The following is a 17762-nucleotide window of genomic DNA, read 5'->3' on the forward strand; positions in this document are numbered from 1 at the left end:
TATTAGAGAATTCCATTAACCCAGAGAAATATAACGTCCTACATTTCCTTTGGAAGAACTCTAAAAGGCCTAGGAAGAAAAAGAGAGCTCTGGGAAATCTGTTAAAACACAGGTTACATAATGAAAGAAACTGATTATAATTTTAGAATTTAAAAGGAAGGTGTCCCTGATGGCATGAGAAATGGGACAGAACATTTCATGTATGAAGAAGGGGAAGCATGGGACTTTCAGTGTCTGTTCCTAGTGGCTAGTCTGGGCAGGCAACAACTAGGAACTGGCTGCAAGGACAATGTAATTATTTCACCACTTAGTCTTTTAGGAATGTCATAGACAGAAGGAACATAGAAGCTATCACATTAGCTAGAAAGAAATATAATATTCCCTATTTCCTTTTTAACAATTAAATCTTTTCGAGCTGCAAGAATATATATAGGTATATATGCATATATATGTAGATACACGTATAAATCTCCAGTTCTTTTTTTTTTTAAGATTTTATTTATTTATTTGACAGAGAGAGATCACAAGTAGGCAGAGAGGCAGGCAGAGAGAGAGAGAGGAGGAAGCAGGCTTCCGGCTGAGCAGAGAGCCCAATGTGGGACTCCATCCCAGGACCCTGGGATCATGACCTGAGCTGAAGGTAGAGGCTTTAACCCACTGAGCGCCCCTAAATCTCCAATTCTAAGTGAAACATACATTATATATTTACATAAATAGGAATTATTATTACAGATAGTTAGAATTGTTGGTTTAAATTTACATGGTGTCTGAAGCTAATTTTGTGTACATAAGATTGACATTAGAATTTTAGGCCCCTTATTTATAAATCATAAAAGATTGGCTGAGTTTTAATCCACCTACCTCTATCTCTTATTTTACATATTAATATACTCCTATGTAAAAGTATTAGAGTACATTAGTAGAGAATTTTTGTAGTAGATGGAAGCTCACTACATAATTGAGACTGCTCTTTCTCCTAATACCATTCAACTTTGAAAAAAAAATTATTTCTTTGAATTACATAGCAGAATTTTGAGTTATTGTTGAGAGGAATTGTTCACCTTGCCATCTTTGGCATCAAAATGCGTAGATCTCAGAACTTCTCCAAGAATTCACACATCTAGGAAGAAAAAAAGCAAACTACACAGAACAGTTCTTCCACTGTGAAAAATAGCAAAATTCCACACCTACAACAAATTGCAAATTTTCACATATTTGCTCCAGGCAAACATTTGCAATTTTCACAGCAAATAAGGCTTTTGGCTCTAATACACAATTTTTGTCTTCTCCCCCCTTTGGAAAAAAAAAAAAATCAATCTCACTATTTTCAGAAAACCAGAAAAACACATGAGACAAAATTTCTGATAATATCATGCTTATTCTAGGTATTTAATTTTGATACCAACCCACTTAAATGAAAAATATTAGTTCAACATGACTATACTTGATTCAAGAATCCATAAGTTTGTGCAGGAACCCTGAAAATGTAACTTAACTGTTATTGTGACCTGTTAATGTCAGTGGGATTCCCAATTCCACTCTGATCAGAGGGATTGTTCCTAAAATGTTGCTGTCTCGTGCTTTCAGGAAATAAAATATTTTCCTAGTAATCAAATAAAAACAGAAGTTGGGTTTCCCCTAAGAGGCTTCTTTTTTTTTCTTTTTTAAATTTAATTTTATTTTTTAAAATATTTCATTTATTTATTTGACAGAGAGAGACACAGCGAGGGAGGGAACACAAGCAGGGGGAGTGAGAGAGGAAGAAGCGGGCTCCCCAGGGAGCAGGAAGCCCAGTGTGGGGCTTGATCCCAGAGCCCTGGGATCATGACCTAAGCCAAAGGCAGGTGCTTAACAACTAAGCCCCCCAGGTGCCCCCCCCTTTTTTTTTCATTTTAGTACTGTAAGGCTATGGTCCTTAGGCAGGGACAATGGTGTTTTCCAATCAGCTATGAAGTATGGAGAATATTTTTTTAATAATACTTATGCAAGCATTTGTTTACATCAAAAACAAACAAACAACAACAACAAAAGCTACAGACCACAAAAGGCTAATCCTATACTAATCTCCTCTAGTTTACTTGTCTTCTAATATATTTTATGGAATGGGAATGACAGTTGCAGTATTATTATAGTAAGTAAATTGAAAAATTGTGCGTAACACACTCATGAGAGAATGTTTGTTAGGACATCATTCACAACATTTTGTCTTATGGTTAAAACAAAACAAAAGCAAACCAAAAACAAAAAGAAAGGTTGAGAATTGCCTTTAAGTGATAGGGAGAAGGCTGTTCATTTAACCAATGCTACTTTGAGTTTTCAAACTTACAAATCCTATTCTAGGTTATTCAGTTGATTTACTATGAATTACTTTATTTTATCCAGTAATGTAGGTATGTGTTGTGGGGTGTGTGTGTGTGTGTGTGTGTGTGTGTGTGTGTTGCATGATAGAGAACTTTCCATTGCACATTCATCTGATTCACTCCTAGTGTCTATATAAGATCTGTAACTTATTCTGAGGGAAATCATCTGAAAGTACAGAACAGCTCAGGTCCTGCTTTTCTTCAAAACATAGCTTTTTCTTTTTTTTTTTCCCCCACCACAGGAAAAAAAAAAATTCCCACCTCTTTTGCTTGTTTTTTAAAAGACCAAGCACAATTTGATCTCTGACTACCTTACCAAGTCCCTCTTTCCTAGCTTTCTAACATGCATCTTTTGTGGTACCAATACCTGAATATTATGACATGTTTAATCCCACTTGGATGTCTTTACTTATGCTTGTCTGGAATATTCTTTCCTCATGCAGTTTCCCTGCCGAATGCCTCATCAATCAGGGCAGCTAATAGGCCATTATTTTTAAGTAAAACTTTCACAATCTCCCTATTTGGAACTCTTTCCCATCTCCGTATCTGTACCTCAATGGTACTTCTTTGCCCATTAACTCATAATCATTCATTTGTCAAATTTTTACTGAGTTCCTATTATTGCCAACATCTGATAAATACAAAGGTTATATGGCATAGTTCTTGACTTTTAAGAATTCACCATGAGGCACATTGTCCCAGTCCAGCTATATAGGCAACTTGAAGGGCAGACTATTTCTTTATCACTTAATAGTGCTTTAAAATGGCAAGTTCTTAAAATACATTTTCGGTAAATTACAATGCTTCACTGTAGGAAAAATACACAGAGCCAATTTGTTTCAAATTTGATTTATGGCATAAAGAACTCAGAATATGAGAATTATTCATATCAATGTAGTTTCTAAAAGAACAATTATCAGGATACCTGAGGGGCTCAGTCAGTTAAGCAGCTGCCTTTGGCTCAGGTCATGATCTCAGGGTCCTGGGATCCAGCTCCACATCAGGCGCCCTGCTCTGTGGGGAGTCTGCTTCTCCCTCTCCCTCTGCTGCTTCCCTGGCTTGTGCTCTCTCTCTGTCTCTCTCTGTGTCCAATAAATGAATAAAATCTTTAAAAAATAAATAAATAACAAATAAATGCACAATATCTGCTTCACGACTGAAAATACAGTAAATTCACAGAGGAAAATGTCCTGCTGGTGTGTTTGGGGCACTTCTCCCTCACATTGTCAGTGCTCCAGCAATAGTTCTTTAGCAGCTTCCTATCCAGAGTGACTTCATTGCTTAGAGCTAAGATGAAAGGGTTTGGGGACGCCTAAGTGTCTCAGTGGTTTAAGCATCTGTCTTCGGCTCAGGACATGATCCCAGGGTCCTGGGGTTGAGTCCTGAATCGGGCTCCTTGCTCAGTGGGGAGTCTGCTTCTTCCTCAACCTTTGCCTGCAGCTCCCCTGCTTGTGTTCTCTCTCTCTCTGACAAATAAATAAAATAAATAAATAAAAACTTAAAAAGATGAACGTGTTTGACCAAATAATTATAAATTCTTTACTCCTATTAATTCGCTGTATACCTTAAGTGTACTGTATAAAGTTCAAATACTCTTTTTTAATCTTGATTTTTCTGCAACTCTTAAATCTTAAGCTAATTGCAATAAACATAGTTGGATCAAAGCTTTCAGTTGCTAATATTCCAGTTAATCCAGTGGAGAAAACAAAACTCAAAGGTCATCTTATTTTTTTCTTTTTGTCTAGCAATGGGAAAAATGTATAGCTACTTTTAATGAAAAAGAAACAATTTTTTTAATTTTTTTTATTAACATATAATGTATTATTAGCCCCAGGGGTATAGGTCTGTGAATCGCCAGGTTTGTACACTTCACAGCACTCACCATAGCACATACCTTTCCAATGTCCATAACCCACCACCCTCTCCCTACCCCCCCCAACCCTAAGTTTGTTTCCTGAGATTAAGAGTCTCTTGTGGTTTGTCTCCCTCCCGATCCCATCTTGTTTCATTTATTCTTTTCCTATCCCCCAAGCCCCCCACATTGCCTCTCAACTTCCTCATATGAGGGAGATCATATGATAATTGTCTTTCTCTGATTGACTTATTTTGCTAAGCATAATACTCTCTAGTTCCATCCACATTGTCGTAAATGACAAGATTTCATTTCTTTTGATGGTTGCATAGTATTCCATTGTATATGTATGTACTACATCTTCTTTATCCATTCACCTGTTGATGGACATCTAGGTTCTTTCCCTAGTTTGGCTATTGTGGACATTGCTGCTATAAACATTTGGGTGAAGTGCCCCTTCGGATCACTACATTTGTATCTTTAGGGTAAATGCCCAGTAGTGCAATTGCTGGGTCATAGGGTAGTTCTATTTTCAACTTTTTGAGGAACCTCCATGCTGTTTGAAACACTTTTTTTTTTTTAAAGATTTTATTTATTTATTTATTTGACAGAGAGGGAGAGACAGTGAGAAAGGGAACAAAAGCTGGGCAGTGGGAGAGGAAAAGTAGGCTTCCTGCCAAGCAGGGAGCCTGATGCAGGGCTGGATACCAGGACCCTGGGATCTTGACCCAAGCTGAAGACAGATGCTTAATGACTGAGCCACCCAGGTGCCCCAAAAAAGAAACATTTTAATTATATTTTTGTGATTATGTTATATAATTACCACGTATCTAATATTATATCTATTTTGCATTATTTAACACACATTGAAATCCTACTGTTCGTGATAACCCAAATGCAAATTTCTTTCTAACCTTGAACTAATTTAGGCCTTCGTCTCTCATCTGAACCTGTGGGATCATCTCCTAAGTGAACTTTTCGGCTTAAAGACAGTATCAATAATAATAGTATTTATTGGGTGCTTACTACTGGATGATTTAGTATATTAGCTTTTTTACTCTTCACAGGAGCCCAAACAGAGATAGATAATATTAACTATAATTTGTAGTTTTCAAATAATAAAACTAATGCTTCTAGGAATTAAGTAAATTGTCTCTTAAATTTTCTGGCTAGAAAGAGCGAGAGTCAGAGGTTGAATGCAGGTGAACAACACAGACACCACATTTTTAGTCATGACAATACAATGCTTCATTTTAAGATCTATTCATTTTTATGTATTTCTCACCAGCTACCTCTAGAATCTAGCTGCCACAGTTCCAGTAGGTTATGCTCTTATTTGCAGAGGACCAAAGATAAGCTCCAAAGACCCCCGTGACTTAGTACCCCTCTTCTTTCGCAGACTTGTTTTTTGGCTAGTGTCCATTTCTCATTTGTTTTCACACAGTAAAGAAATGTTTGTAGGTTCACCTACACCCCATACTTAGCCACACTTCTATGCTTGTGTTCTTGTTCACCTGTTGCCCAAAAAACCGTTCCCACTAACCTCCACTATAACTCTAGTTATCAGTCAGCAATTCAATACAGTTGTCATTTTTTGGAAACTTCTCTAATCATAAGGTAAGCGAAATGCCATCCTCCCCTGCTCTACACATCTAATGCACTGTGCATAAAACTATTTTAGCACTTATTTTATTTAGATTAACTTTTCATGTGCCCCTCTTCTACTAGACTATATACATTAGGAACAAAACACTGCTTATTTTTTGTCTCCAGCATCCACCTCATTGCTTGGCATATGAAATGCATTCAACAACTAAATATGTTGAACTGAGATGAACTTTTGGGTGCAGGAGGAGACAGAGACGGACAAGAGGCCCACAGTTTTACTTGTTTACTTTGTCAGAGTAAAACTCATTCAATTTTACTTGTTTACTTTGTCAGAGGGAACAGAAGATGAGCGTTATTAAAATCTAACAATTCTGAAAGTAACCGGTCAAGATACACTTTCATCAACACTGGAGTAGCTCTTCCTGGTTTGCCTCTTCCATACATGATTTCATTTGATCCTCATAATGAAAGTGTGAGGTAGACACTAGTATTATCCCTAGATTAGAGAAGAGGAAAGTCAGAGTTAGAGAACTTGGATGACTTCCCTAAGATCACACTGTCAGATGGCTGCTAGAGAGTTGAAACCAGGCCATCAAACTCTAAAACCCTTTGTCTAATACTAAGCCTTAAAGTTATTTAAAAAAATAGTTTAAAAATAAGTACCCACTGAACCCTCCTAATGCATCAGTGACACTCTATTGGTGATAATGAGGTATTTTGTTGGGGGGAGCAGCTACAATATATGTTTTATAAAGGAAATACATGTGATAAAAGAAAGCCCTAATTTTGGAATTAATATATAGTAGTCCACTGTATCCACAGTTTGGCTCTCTGTGGTTTCAGTTACTCATACTCAATGTGGTTCAGAAGCAGATAATCCTCCTCCTAACATATGGTCCGAAGGTCATATAACCTAAGGCTACATCACAGCATCTACATCATTCACCTCCCTTCATCTCATTATATAAGACTTTTATCATCTCCCATCATCACAAGAAGAACGGCGAGTACTGTACAATAAAACATTTTGAGAGAGAAAGATACGACATTCATATAACTTTTATTTATTATTGTCATGATTTTCTATTTTATTATTAGTCATTGTCAATCTCTAACTGTGCCTAGTTTATAAATTAAACTCTTTCATAGATAACGAACATGTAGGGAAAACAGAGTGTATTTAAGGTTCAGGACTATCTGCCAGTTCAGGAATCCACTGGAGCACTTGGAACATGTGACTCACAGTTAAGCGGCAGGGGTGGGAAGGGCTACTGTATCTATGGAATTATTTTGTAACAAGAAGCATATGTTCAATAAAAGATACTTAATGTTTATATTCACTGATTTCACTTCTATCTTTTTCTATCTTTTAATCTAGGGAACATATATTGATGCCCAACATATGGAAACATCAGTGGGCATTTTCAATATAATTATCAAGTTTGGTTTTCTACGTACTTTCATGTATAAATTTTTTAGTGAAAATAAATACTTTAAAGCTCATAACTATACATTTTCATTTTTATAAGTTCTCCTTTTATCTTTGTATGAAGTGGACTTTCAACTATAGTGTCCAGAAACCATAATACAACATAGGCATTAAATCATTCACTAAATAAGAACTGGTTCACTCCCAAAAACATTTATCAAGTGTTTCTTATGTTGGACTGAGAATAGAAGAATTGTATTCTATAATGTGATGATGTAAATAAAGATAAAGGGGTCCTATTCCTTTATATTTGCATTTTTTTAGAGATTTAATTTCTTTATTTGACAGAGAGACTCAGCGAGAAAGGGAACAGGAGCAGGGGAAGAGGGAGAGGGAGAAGCAGGCCTCCTGCTGAGCAGGGAGCCAGATGCAGGGCTCAATCCCAGGACCCTGGGATCATGTCCAAGGCAGATGCTTAACAACTGAGCAACCCAGGTGCCCCTATATTTGCGTTTTGATAGTGCTAAAATTGAACAGGGCTGAGGTCATATTTGAAGAAGCAGTGAATTTTGGAAAAGAAGTTCAGAAATTATTTGGTAGACAGAATAAAGTAAGAAAATGAAATTGGTACTTCTGTTTTATTAAAATATCTTTGATATCATTATGAGCAGGAGAAATTCTAATAGCATTAAATCCTCAGAAGATTATTATTAAGTAAATATGTGTGTGTGTACATACACAAAAAGGGAAGAAAGGATTACCAAGATTATCAGTGGTGGAAATCGAAAAGAAATGACTGATGACAAAGACATGGTCACAGTGAGACTGATATAATTCATTACTCATTGGTTGGATGCACTGAATATAAACCAGAAGGTTAAACAGAAATATTTAAAATTTGTCAAGTGGAAATATGGTGTCTCATCAATACACACACACCTGTGTCTACTCACCCATAAGTGCAAAGTTTCCTGAACCTGCCCAATGGTTTATATGTTCCTACAATGCATACTTCTAATTTCATGAGAAATACTCCACTAGACTTGCATTTAAAAGCACAATTATTGCTCCATGATAGTGTTTCCTGTGTATGGACTGCTGAAAATATGTGACTTGAGTGAAATGTGCATATCTTTGCAGGATGAAAGAGATAGAAACTCCTTAAAAAGTAACATGTTGGGACACCTAAGTGGCTCAGTCAGTCAAGCATCCAACTCGGTTTTGGCTCAGGTCATGATCTCAGAGCCAGTAGTGAGATTGAGCCCCATGTCAGGTTCAGCACTCAGCAGGAACCCGCTTGAAATTCTCTCTCTTCCTCTCTCTCTGCATCTCCCTCACATGTGTGCTCTCCAGGCACCCCCCCCATGTGGGCTAGCTCTCTCTCTCTCTCCAAAATAAATAAATTAATCTTTAAAAAATCAAAATAATAAGTAAAATATTGTAATTACAATACTAAATTTTTAAAAATTAAGTACAGAATTTAAAATAAACATGTTAAAATTCACACTCAAGTCCCTAAATTTGGATATGTCTGTGAATAATAATAATCCATTTTACTTGCTTACCATTTTTATTCCCCAAACACTTTCAAATCTAATTTTTTGAAAGACATGATTTTAACACATGTGAAAAGGGTGCTTAAATTTTATTTAAGAGTTTTGCTTAAAAAATTCCCATGCGTCATCGGGAGTTCAAATGCCAACATACAATTTTCGTGACATTCTGACTTGCATCTCCCCAGATGGGTACTGAAAAATCAATGCAACATTCTGTTTTAATTATCTTCCTCCAGACACTGATTATAGTACTTCTTCATCACCTGTTGGGAAAGTGTTTACTGAGCATTTCCTACGGGCAAAGCACTCAGGTAGGTGTTGACGGCCATATAAAACAAGTGCTCTGGTTCAAACATCCAGGAACCACTCTTTTCTCAAATAAGACTCTCTATACTTGCCTACTACCTTCTATATTATTGCAACTTCCAGCTTTTTAATATCTTTGTGTTATGTTCCACTTTGCTAAGAATTTTTTAAGATAATTTCAAAAAACCTTGATGAAGCCACTATAGGTTAGTGTGCTGAGTAACAAATGCTTTTATGATCTGCTGCTTTGTAAATTTTACAATGATCCAGTTCTCCTGAGATGGATTGAGGCCATATTAGTTACATGGTGGTCAATAGGCAAGTCTCAAAATCCTTTGAAAATGGTATTAGTGTCACCTAATGACAGTTAATCCTATGAAATAATGCTTCATAGCCAAGTTTTTGAAGCAATTGAAATAAAGAGCTAAGAAGCCTTGAGATTTTATATAATCAGCCTTTAAGTTGTATCTCTTAAATATTATTTTCTCATCAAGGTTTTTTGAAAGGACTTGAATATCAAACCATTTGGAGGTCATGCCTTTTAGAATGTCTTGATTTCAAGTTTCCTACATTGTTAAAAAGGGCAGAGATCTATGACTAAGGAGTCAGATAAGCTGGTAATTGAGTGGCCATTCTTTTGCTCATATTGGGAAAGATAATTTTTGTGTACTTGGTCCTCTACTTTCACACTTCAAAGAGATCAAGAAGAATGGCTAGCAGAATATAAATAAAATGTGGGGGGAGTGGAATTTTCATTGGTGATGAAAGAGAAAGGATGATAGCCTTACATCTTCTAATTCAAAGGATTTTAATTAAATAATAAATGGGGAAATTATGAATTGAGTAAGAATGTCAGTTCAGTCCAGACTCTTCCCTGAATATCTGCATGGTCTTACAAAGAAATGCTAAAAATCCCTATCCCTTGCTTTTCTCATATACAAAATGGGAAGGAGTTATATTTATATCTACCTCATAGAGTTGTGAGATTTAAATGACAAGCAAATGCTCAGCCTGGTGCTTCATCTACGGTAAACTATCAACAAGTGTTACTTAGGAGGACTCATCTGCCCCATCTTCCTCACCATTGTTACACAAGAGGGAATTAGGGTCAGATTCTGACCCTATCCCACCAACACAGTTTTCCCGAAGGAGCAATGTGGCTGGGATCTGAGTGGAGAAAATGCTGAGAGAACTCTGCTCCCAGTCTCTGTGAGGGAAAAAGACAGGATGTGGTCTCAATGAACATTTTAGAAACCCAATATGGCAGGATTTCTTCCTTCTCTAGCAGCCAGAACAAACAGAACTTTCCTAGCTGAGTATCAGAGAAAAAATACTACCAGTTCTATAAAAAGACACATTATGTCAAAATAAGAGGACATTCCTGAATACTTAGAGGAATTGATTCAATGAAATAGATATACTGTAAAAACACAATCAAGCAACATAAAAACCCACAACACAATAACAAAAAAAAACAGACACCACATTAGGAGCTTTCTGATTTATGATCTCACTAAGATTTGAGACAATATTTTATTTATTTACATGGAAGAGGGAAATGTGAAATGGGAACAATTTGAAATCAGAAAACAATGCATGAGAAAGAAAAATATGATAGCTGAAATGAAAGTATAATGGGTTTCTAAAACCACAGATATGACAAAAAACTGTTTTATAGAAGTCAAAGAATTTGTCTAAGATGCAGATGAAAACTGTAAAAGAGAAAAAGAAAAAATGAGAAAAATCAAAGATAGCGGAAAAAAAACATAAAACAAAAGCCTAAACAAGAACAAAACAAGAACAAAAATCAGGAGCAATAATCAAATTATTTTTAAGAAAAAACTTCATTGAAATTATTTAAAAAAATCCAGAGTTACAGATTGATACACCTCAATAAGTATTAAGATCAAGAAAATTGAAGAAACCTTATTTTGAAGAAAATGTTTAATTCTAGTGATTAAAAAAAAAAAAATCCTGGCAGCCAGGATGATGTAAACTACAAGACAATAATTTACTTATAGCAAATGAGACAAATATTGTGGATAACAATTTAATAATTATCACCCGGATCAAAAACAGATTTTATCAGCAAATATTGGCATTATTTGAGTCAAGAGTGAGAGGGTAAAATTCATGGTGAATTTCTCTTGTTACTCAAGATGATTTCAATACTTTTTTTTTTCAATAATTTTATATTGAATGTTGAATGTAAATGGCAAGCATTAGGTACTGAAATGGATTTATTGATAATTCACTTCTTAGAATTTTACAATACTTCCTAAACCTTAAAATTAAAAAAAGTTATATGAAGAAAATAAAAATGAAAAGAAAACTCCTAAGAAAGGGGAAGAAGGAGAGATAAGACAAATGAGGCAATTTAAGAACTTAACTAGTATTCTCATTCAGAAAGATAGACTGCTCATCTTTGCATGAAACTAGATCCTACTGATTTCCAAAGACAAGGGTTTCACATTTTAACCATTCATCTCTCAAGGGCAGGGGCTCTGAAGCCAGGGAAAAGAGCTCACAGTGATGATACCAGTCAAAACCTTTGAAACCTCCTCACCCATTCGCTGTTCTGTGCCTTTCCCCCACACGACCACCATTCTGAAAAGCACATGGGTACTCCTCAGCTCTTCTTTCTTTGCATAAAAGTCTGCTGTAGTTCTTGGTCCTGTATCTCTGGGCAAGCCATTTCATTCCTCCGAGCCTCAATTTTCTCCCCTGAGCAATAGTTGGAACTGGACAAGGTGTGATAAATTTCTTTACATTTCTAATTTGCAGGTGGTTTAAGGATTATAGCAGTGACTCCCCCCCCAAGCTTGACTAATACTAGAAGAGTGTGGCAACTTTTTGTTTTGTTGTATTTTGTCATATTGTGTTTTTTTCTCTACTTATTAATTTTTTTAAAAAATTTCATATAATATATTACTTGTTTCTGGGGTACATGTCTGTGATTCACTACTCTCACACAATTCACAGCGCTCACCATAGCACATAGCCTCCCCAATGTCCATCACCCAGCCATCCCGTCCCTTCCACCCCCCTCCATTCCAGCAACCCTCAGTTTGTTTCTTGAATTTAACAGTCTCTTATGGTTTGTCTTCCTCTCTGGTTTTGTCTTGTTTCATTTTTTCCTCTCTTCCACTATGATCTTCTGTCTTGTTTCTCAAATTTCACATATCACCGAGATCATATGATAATTGTCTCTCTGACTGTTTTGCTTAGCACAATACCCTCTAGTTCCATCCACATCGCTGGAAATGGCAAGATTTCATGTTCTGGTGGCTGCATAATATTCCATTGTATATATATACCACATCTTCTTAATCCATTCATCTGTCGATAGACATCTAGGCTCTTTCCATAATTTGGCTATTGTGGACATTACTGCTATAAACATTCAGGCCTACATGCCCCTTTGGATCACTGAATTTGTATCTTTGGGGTAAATACCCAGTAGTGCAATTGCTGGGTTTTATGCTAGCTCTATTTTAAACTTTTTGAGGAACCTCCATACTGTTTTCCAAAGTGGCTGCACCAGCTTGCATTCCCACCAACAGTGTAGGAGGGTTCACCTTTCTCCACATCCTCACCAACATCTGTGATCTCCTGACTTGTTAATGTTAGCCATTCTGACTGGTGTGAATTGGTATCTCACTGTGGTTTTGATTTGCATTTCCCTGATGCTGAGTGATGTCGAATACTTTTTTATGTGTCTGTTGACCACTTGGATTTCTTCTTTGCAGAAATGTCTGTTCATGTCTTCTGCCCATTTCTTGATTGAATTTTTGTTCCTTGGGTGTTGAGTTTGATAAGTTTTTTATAGATTTTGGATACCAGCCCATTATCTGATATGTCATTTGAAAATATCTTCTCCCATTCTGTCAGTTGTCTTTTGGTTTTGTTGACTGTTTCCTTGCTGTGCAATAGTTTTCTATCTTGATGAAGTCCCAGTAGTTCTATTGTATTTTAACACTGATGCCTGTTTCTTAGCCCCAGGTTCTAATATAAATGATGTTGGAATAAGGCCTGGCCATGAAGATTTTAATAGCTGATAATTTAGAGAACCATGAAACAAAACTAATTTCTTGGACATCAAGAAGCTACATCCATGTAAAAACTGTGTGTTAGGGCAAAGTTGAATTACAGTAACAAAAACCTAGTTTATTTGCTATTAGGGCAGGGAGGGGGGCAACACCTGCCAATAAAAAATGAATGCCTGAAACATTAAGATATTTTACAAAATAATCTGGTACCTTAAAGTTGGTCTTTTGTGCCCAAAACAGCAGCTGTCTTGAGAGTATTTTTTGTCGACATACCTATCAAAGACCAAGCATCTTTTCCTATAGCAAATAAAAGTAGACACTTCATGTGAAGGCCAGAGCATTGACTCTGGGAGAAGAGAGCAAGAACAGGTGGGACTCTGAAACTAGCAAGCATTTGGGGGAAATGGAAAAATTCTGCCTCAGCAGTGCAAGCCCCTTGGCCTTGAATTCTCTTCTCCAAGATGACCTGTACGTCTTACTGTTTTTGAACTCTACTAAAAGGCTTTCTTATCAGAGACACACTCCCTGATCATTCTATCTATATACCTCACCCCTTATGTATACTTCTTTGTACTTTCTGTTGTTTTATTTGTCTTCATAGGACAATTTGACTTATCATATACTTAATTGTTTATATATGTGCACTGATGTAGTTCCATTCTACATATCTGGTTTATAGTATACAGTCAATTAATACTCACTGACAATATCACAAGGCTGGACTTCTCGTAAGGAATAAATTTTAAGTCTACTCCAAGAGCTGACCTACTTTTCTATTAGACTACTTCTTATTATTTATAGAAGATTTTCATAGCACTTAACCCAAACATATTATTCGAGAAGGTGTTAATAAGTGATTAGACCATCAGTAACATTCTTTTTTTTTTTTTTTAAAGATTTTATTTATTTATTTGACAGAGATCACAAGTAGGCAGAGAGGCAGGCAGAGAGAGAGGAGAAAGCAGGCTCCCCGCCGAGCAGAGAGCCCGATGCGGGGCTCGATCCCAGGACTCTGGGATCATGACCTGAGCTGAAGGCAGAGGCTTTAACCCACTGAGCCACCCAGGCGCCCCCCCATCAGTAACATTCTTAAGGAACATTTCTGTTTAATGTTTCAGCATCTTATCCAAATAGACTTCCATCTGCTAAGAGGCTCCCACCCAAACCTCCAGTTGATTTAGCTACATTTATAAAAATCTTCATGGATACTTCTATAGCTAATATTTATAAAAATACTTTAGGGTGCCTGTGTGGCTCAGTTAATTAAGCTTCTGCCTTTGGCTCAGGTCATGATCCTGGGGTCCTGAGATCAAGCCCCATGTCAGGCTTCCTGCTGATGGGGATCCTGCTTCTCCCTCTCCTCCTCACTCATGTTCTTTCTCTCTCTCTCTGTCAAATAAATATATAAAATCTTTTAAAAAATAAATAAAAATTTTAAAAAAATTAAATATTTTTAAATTACCAAACTGGATGAAATAATTTTATCTTTCAAATAACTGTTGAAAATTACCTGTCAATCATACAAAATATACTTTGAAGGACAAAGGATGCTATTGCTGTAGTTTATAATAAACTCTTCTTCTTTTTATTGGTTACCAGTCAGCAGGGCCATTATATCAAAACTACCCAAAGGTCTTGATAATTAAATGATATGTTCAGTTCTCATTGTACAATAAATTATCTGTTTTCCATGGTAAGCTTTAAGTGCCCATTTTATGTACATGTCATAGAATAATGTTCAATAGTAAAACTTGAGATTTGCTTGTTTCTTCTGTAAACCATTGAACCTAGAGACCCAAAACTGTGTTACAAATAACGAGTCAAATTTTATACTTTTTTAAGTCAAAAGACCAAGAAGTAATGGGAAAATTTGAGACAGTTTAAAAAAAAAAACTAATAAAAAATTGTGTAAGTTCTGCTTTGAAACTATACAGAGGGAATCATCTCTGAGAAAATAGTTTAAGTTAACTTGACAGAGAAGGAGGCGCACCATTAAGAAAATAAAAAATAAAACTTAAAACAATTTGGTCCATGTGTCATCTTTACCCATAATTTATATAATATGAATGAAAAAATAGGTAAGGTTTGGTTAAAAATTATTGCCATAAGATTGGAATATGTAAGTCTTCATAATTTAAGAAATCCTGCCTATAAAGCTATTGTCAAAAGATCTATCCTGATCTACTTAGCTCTCTACTATAATCATACTCTCCTAAAATTATAGCAGTAGTAGTAATAAATTAAGCATTAGGATCATAATTATCATTATTATTATTTTATTGTTTTATTTTTATTATTATTATTTTTTTTTTTAGAGAGAGCAAGAGAAGGGATGGTGTGAGGAAGGACAGAGAGAGAATCTCAAGAAGGCTCCATGACCAGTGCTGATCCCAACACAGGGCTTAATCTCAAGACCCTGAGATCACAACCTGAGTTGAAGTCAAGAGTAGGACACTTAACTGACTGAGCCACCCAGGCGCCCCCAAATTTGTGGTAGTTATAAACTATGTCCACAACTTGTTTGATTGTCCTCCCATTGAGAAGGAGGTTTTATTCATCCTTCCCTTTAATCAGGACCCACATGAGTGATTTACTTGTTACAAAACACAACAGATAAGATCCCATATGACTCCATCTTGAGATGTTTGATCTAGGGAAGGCCAACCTCTATATAAAGAGCTTGACTACTCTAACACTGCTATGCTTAAGAGGCTAGTGTTGCAAATAATAACTCAGCTGAGCCAATAGTCAGCACCAACTGCCAGCCATTTTGGATGTTCAACACAGCTAAGCTTTCAGATGATTGTACTCCCAACAATTACACAGATGACCCAAGCAAGAAATGCCTGGTGAGTACCTCCAAAATGTCTGATCCTCATCTACACAATTATGACCCAAATTAAAATAATTGTTTTAAGCAAGTTGGACTTGGGATCATTCATTTCACAAGTTTATTAACTAGTACAGATTAGAAAGCCATACTTCTACAACCTCTCTGATCAAAAATTATACCACAAACAATTATTTTCTTAAATTATCTGTTTATACCCAATAGCAAAACTTCTCAGAGGAATATTTTATACTGACTTTTTTTTGTAAACTTTTTAAGTTGCTTATAACTGTCTTGAAGTTAAATAAATTCTCATTTTCAGGTAAGTCCTTTGGTGTTCTACTTTTTGTCTTTTTTTTTTTTTTACATTTTATTTATATTCAAGTTAGTTAACATATAGTGTATTATCAGTTTCAGGGGTAGAATTTAGTGATTCATCAGTTGCATGTAACACCAAGTGCTCATTACATTAAGTGCCCTACATAATGCCCATCACCCAAATACCCCTCCACCTATCTCCCCTCCAGCAACACTCAATTTTTTTCCCTATAGTTGAATCTCTTATGGTTTGCCTCCCTCTCTGTTTTAATCTTATTTTATTTTTTCCTTCTCATCCTCCATATTCATAAGTTTTGTTTCTTAAATTCCACAAATAAGAGAAATCATATGGTGTTTGTCTTTCTCTGATTTATTTCACTTAGCATAATACACTCTAGTTCCATCCAGATCATTGCAAATGATAATATTTCATTCATTTTTAATAGCTGAGCAATATTCCATTGTGTATATATACCACATCATCTTTATCCATTCATCAGTTGATGGACAGACATCTGGGCTCCTTCCATATTTTGGTTATTTTAGACATTGCTGCTATAAACTTTGGGGTGTGTGTGCCCCTTCGAATCATTATTTTTGTGTCCCTATGGTAAATACCTAATAGTGCAATCACTGGATTGTAGGGTAGTTCTATCTTTAATGTTTTGAGGAACCTCCATACTATTTTCCAGAGTGGCTGCACAAGTTTGCATTCCCACTAACAGTATAGGAGAGTTCCCCTTTCTCTGCATCCTCACCAATATCTGTTGCTTTCTGACTTGTTACTTTAAGCCATTCTGACAGCTATGAGGTGGTATCTCTTTGTGGTTTTAATTTGCATTTCCCTGGTGATAAGTGATGTTGAGCATTTTTTAAGTGTCTGTTAGGATATTCTACTTTATATGTCAAACATCTGCCAGTTGTTTTGCTTTCCCTCTCCCTTTCTTTCTGACAATCTTTGCCATTTGTAGTATTCCAGGAAAAACTTCCCTCAGATTTTATTTAACTAGTATTGATTAACTTTTATGTAACTAACAAATTTTCCCATTGATTTTTTCTTTAAACCATCATTTGTGTATGTTAAATAATGTTATTAAATTTGGTCAACTGATTTTTTTTTTCATGGATTTAGCCAAATATCCTTCATGGACTAGAAAATGCCTCCTCTAAGGTTCAATATATAATTATTATTATACAGTCACAAATAGTTATCCAGGGTGCAGATAAAGTTTTGGCAAAGGCATTACCAACTCTCTCCATTAGATAGTCAGGAAAAATAATGCCAGCTACTTACTACATAAATATATGAGGAAGAAAAGTCTGTCAAATTAAGTCCAAACATAAACAAAAATATACTATATATTTATTTTAGCAGGAAACATTTAGCATTAAGACATACTAAATCAACTAATTAGGATATGAATTAAATATGTATGGCACATTCCTGTTAAAAA

The sequence above is a fragment of the Martes martes genome (genome assembly GCF_963455335.1).
Source record: "Martes martes genome assembly, chromosome: 3".
Classification (NCBI taxonomy): Eukaryota; Metazoa; Chordata; class Mammalia; order Carnivora; family Mustelidae; genus Martes; species Martes martes.